This window comes from Malaya genurostris, chromosome 2 (assembly GCF_030247185.1).
Source record: "Malaya genurostris strain Urasoe2022 chromosome 2, Malgen_1.1, whole genome shotgun sequence".
Classification (NCBI taxonomy): Eukaryota; Metazoa; Arthropoda; class Insecta; order Diptera; family Culicidae; genus Malaya; species Malaya genurostris.
In genome coordinates, this window is record NC_080571.1 from 290,577,165 (window position 1) to 290,582,808 (window position 5,644).

Here is a 5,644-nt window from a genome sequence, read left to right on the forward strand (position 1 = left end):
AATTACTAGTACACCATACAAGCACCAGTAGACTGAATGCACCTACCTATCGTAGTTGTGATGTTTGGCTATTGAGGATAATTTGCAATGAGACACACAGAGTGGGCTGGAAACTTGGACAGAAACACCACCGACATGGGGATGCTTTTATACTGTCTGCTTATAGAAAACAAGGCCATAGGCATTGTAATTAAAGATTTATGAGAAGAGTTGTTTTCTGTTTGTTTTGAATTCAAAATTAATCCGCTCGTTCTATATTTCCCTGATCGGAATGAATGACAAGTGGAACAGGCGGTGCTGGTAGTAGCCAAAAAGCATTGCAGTAGGTAGAAAGCATTGGTGGCATTGCAGAGGACGGATTATTTTCTTTAGCCGAGTGGTTAGTCGGGTTAGATGCCAAACTCATAGATTCAATTAATTAAAAATGATGCAATATTCTTTTCATGAGTTGCTAATTTCTGAGACCATTGGGCATTTCGATATGATACATGCCATATAGCCAAACTAATTCATAAGAAGAAGAACAGCAGAATTAACTCACTATCGGACGGTGGGAACCACGCGGTTGTTATTGCTACTAGTAATGAAGCTATCTGCACTAATAGTCACTAATTCGTCCCTATCTACCGTATACGTGGTAATGTTTGCACCATCGTGGAGATAAAGTTCTCGTTTCACTTGGGCATATTATGAATATCTTGATTTTCTTTGCATGCACGTAAACTGTAACTCAGTGGATCCCAAACTTTTTCGGTCGAATGCTTATTTTAGATATATTATTCTTTCTACCGCCCACAGATGAAAAAAAATCCTGTGTCAATCGATTTAGCATTTTTGCACTTAACTTGAGTTTTAAAATGCTAAGTACAGAGAAATGGTGAAATAACTAGTATTCTTCGCTATGCTGCACAGTTAAAGTAAAATGTTATTTTAACATCTTATCTAGCAAACATTGGGTAAGAAAATTAGACAGCAATAGAGACTTAAGAAAATTACAGTGAGATTCGATTAGCTCGGAAAAGGCTTGAAAGGTGTTTACGTGCAGTATTACATTACCGGGGTGCGATAAAAATTTGAACTACATATTTCAACCGTTCACAGTTATACCAAATACAAATAATAATACCCCCAAGTCCCATATAAACGAATCGCCAATGTTTGGTTCACAGCATGAACAAGTAAGCCTAGCAAATATCTCCCTTTCGTTGCGATAGTGTGAAAATGTGAAAGGAGATCGTTTCTGGCAACGCTTTATGCTAGTTGCTACGGTGCAAAACAAACTTTTTTGTTTATCGTTGCTGTATTAAACTGCAACAATCAGTAAACCGAGAAGCTTTCGAAATGGTGAGAAGTTGCTTAGTAGAGGGATGTGACACACGAACAGGGTCGTTCGAAATTTCGCTTCATAGTTTTCCTAAGGATCAAAATATGTAAGTAATATGTTTACATATTTTTCACTATAATAAACAGTAACTATAGTGAACTTGTTCTTACCCTTCAGTGTTGCTAGTTTTATAGAAAATTCGTTAAAGTACATTGTCACTCTGACAGTGTATCATGACAATGTACCGCACGATGCAAAATGTGTCCTTGAAAATTTGTCGGAGTACTCCGTATTATGATTTGTATTTGGTTATACCGTTTTCGTTTTTAAATCTAGACGCGGGCGACTCTGACTCCAACTAAAACGAACACATGGTACGCGCCCTAAACAACAACTCATGAAAAAAAGAAAAAATAAACAAACTTGCATGGATGCGTTGTGCGACCCGAGAAAAATTTCAGAGCGAAACTACGCGATTGGAGTCCGATCTAGAGCGACCTCAGGTTGCTAAAACAAACATATCAGTTTATTTCCACTGTCTTCTGAGTTATGTTTCATAACATCCACAGTAGTTTAGTAGGCAGAACGATTTCCACGGATTGGAGAAGTTTGCGAATTAATTGCTCGTGTCCCCAGTTTCCGTACGTTGTTATTTTCATTTTACCGATCATGTTTCAACCTACCATTCTCCTAATAGAAAGTTCTACATTGGGTATGTTATTATGTGGTGTGCTTTTCAGATCACCATCTTTGGCCTGTCGTTGAGTGAGATACGTAGAATGTTTAAACCTACGTGTCGTGTTCCAAAGAAGTGATTCCGATATCTGTAGCACCTCTTTTCGTATCGGTGCCTTCGATTTTTGTCCGGTCCCCGCTTTGGTGTTTTTTTGTGACATTCATCGCCGATGATTCCAGGTGTTCAAAATATTCCGCTGGTGTTGCTGATTTATTTTAACCGCTAAACTGCTGCTTCCAAAAGTCGCTTATAGAATGCCAGCAAGAGAGAGTATTGAGAGATTGAATATAATTATTATTAATATTATAATTATTATTTTTTCTTTTATTATTATTACCATTATTATTATTATTATCACTATTACTATGTTTACTTTACTCACTACACTACGGTGTCTTGTGTTGCGATTAAACTTCAGCAGCTCAAAAGTTATTGTCATAATAAATTAATCGCATTTCGATTGCAGGCCGACTTTATTGAAATTAGAGCACAAATTTGTTCAGTGCTCTATTTCCCAATGCATTCGACCTCAAGTATCAAAAACATCAGGCCTATTGTTCGATATTGATCTTGGCTTCTCGATTGCGGAAATGACATTTTAGCAAGAGTAGTAGTTACTAATGTAGTAAAAGTATTCGGTGATCATTTGACCACATCTTCTAAGTCCAGATCGGAAGAAAATTCAAGTTCGAATGTCGCAAAATCGTCATAAAGAGTGCTGTTATAAGCAGGGGAATGTCGTCTACGACCGTGTATCGAACTAAAAATCTAGCAGGTCGGTCGACTTGCGAGAATGTGTTGCCTCAGAATCGTGCTATAAGCAAATCAAGCCGGTCGTTCGCACAAGAAGCTGATAAAGTTTGAGTACTGGGTACAGGGTGATGAAATCTACATCAAGACTTTCCGATTTTAAGAAGGTTCCTGAACAGGAATATTCTAATAGTTCGCAAAGAATTACCTGGCATGGCGAGTCATCTCTTACAATGACTTGAAAGCAACAGTCAAATCGCGACCGTAATCATCAACCAAAATTCCGTATTTCAAGCAGTACAAGTATTCTAAGACATGAACTATTCCAAGACGCCATAGGTCCGCAAAAGAGAAATATATTGCACACCTAGAAAAAATCGTATAAATTTACGTCTTCTGAGACCGACATATACGAGCGTCACAAATGATTCATTTTTACAGTAGATCCAACACATATTTAATGCATTCTGACATATTTTCAAGTGCTGGAGCATGTAAATTTACACGTCTGCCTTATTAGTAGTGTATGTTCGACAGATATGTAAATTCTTCTTTTCAAATTCAGCCTCTTTACAAATTACGTTCTTATGATATGAGTCATATGCGGATTTACGTCAACGGTAAATTTCATAATTTTTAGCTGTGTGGGATATTTTTTTTTTTTCATAAATACGTTTATTTCATAGGCAATATACATAAGTTTTTCTTCGCCGTGGCATCTACAATACATAGTACTTTAAACCTAATACATTTCGAATATCCTATTAGTATGTTGGTATTCATTAGTTAATCTAAACACTGTTTTTATCAAGCCAGTTGCTATTATAAATTACATTAAATGAAATACATTTATTTTGTACATGATCTTATAACAATTTCAGGTTTGTTTGTATCAGTTCATCACTTTAAAAATCTTCTGTGTGTGGGATATTGTCAAGCGCAAATTCAAGAAGAAGCAGCAAACTATTGTCAGTGAGATGCAGTTCAAGACAAACTGACGTTCCCTAAAACAGAATGAGCTAATATTTGTTCCGTATTCAGTATGAATTGAACATAAAATATAGACAGGATTTAAATTTTTGAAAAACATGAACTATGTCACCAGTTGTTGATCGTAGCACCCTTTAAGTTTTCTTGAAGCTTAAGGGCTGAGGCCAGTGTGTTTTAGGGCATTTTAGAGGGCTATTTTCACGCATCAAATCTGATTTTTTTCAGAAACGGTGACGAATATCAAAAAACCCAACTGACAATCTCTTAGAAAATTAGTTTAGATTATTCTGTGGAAATTTCAGAATGATTCATTGACTTTAGCGGCGGTTTTTTCTGAAGGAAGAATTGCATAGCTGAAAATGGCTACTTTCAACTTGTTCATTGAATATCTCGCATCCAAAAGCATGGATCAAGAATCTATCCTGACAATGTCTAGATGGCAATAATTTAGTTTAGATGCGATTAGTGCATAAAAACATATATGTTGTCGCTATAAAAGTGAAGGAAAAGTTATTTTTGTGAAGGTAAGTCGATTTCTATGACGGCGCCATTTTAGTTTCCTGGTAACGTAACGAAACATGAGAGAGTAATAAAATCGGCTCAAAAAGGCTGCCAAACAAGCGGCAGCTTTCTTGGATTTTATGTGATGTAGTTAAACTTGTAACCGAAAATATCAAAACTTTCTTGGCCACCCGGCTACATCGAGAGTAATTTTGCACATTTGCGAAAGAGCATGCCCACCTATCGACAAGATATCCGAGAGTAGCTTAGCTTCTATGCCAATATTTGGCTCCATCTTCTCCTTATGTTTTACCCCTCGAGGGTTAATTTCATTATTATACGAAGACATCATCTTATGAGATCTGCAATAATGAATAATCTGCTTACCATCCGAAACTGATTGTGCATGAGATCTTTGGCGAACACTTTTTTAAATCAACTTCCTTATTAAAGGTGGATTGAAGTTCATCCATTTTTTTTTCAAACGTTACCTTTGCTATTCAACAAATTGTAGAGTAACCACCTCGGATGCATCCTTCGCCCGGGCCCGGCTGTAATTTTATTTGGGGAAAAGATCCTCCATTTGGCTTTTCGGCATTTCAAGTCGTACGTATCTGAGTACTAGTTTTACCTTATTTTTCTTACATTGTTTGGAGTGTATATCTAACTATGGATCAAACTTCTAGAAACTCAACTATGCGTGGGATTTGCGCATTATTTTGTCTAAGTGATCTGGTTCTTTGATTAACGACAATGTTTTAGACCATTCGGTAGAGCTTTTGTTTAAGATCATTAATTTTCACGTTGGCGAAAATACGGAAGCTTATGAACAAAAGCTAATGAAAATTCTTTCATGATTTATGTCCTAAAATTTCACCCGCTGTTAGAGTTATAGGCAACATAGAATCCATTCTGCAAGGCTTAATTCATTATTCCGGCTCCGGCGTAACAACACACAATTTTCACGGTACTTTTTCAGATAAAATCGACGGTGCTTTTTCGGGTGTTGGGTGTTGTTTTCAATCACATCCAAGGATAGTAAAATTGGAAGAACAGTTCCAGGAATTGAAGAAGGTGAACAAGTTCGAATCCTATATGCAAAAAAAAAAAACTATTCATTTTTCGCTGTTCCAGTCTAGCTTTTTCAAATCTTTCTATTATTAGAACTTTGCGCCATAACGGGATAAGAATTTTAGAAAGTCGTTGGTCGTACTGTTGCCGGGCCGATCTTTAGTATTTAGGCAGCCCGGCAGTTATTTCTAGACCCGACACTGCCGGACGAGGCTTTTGCAGGTGACAACCCGACACTCAAAAAAATCCACACGTTACCCTTGTGTGAAAAA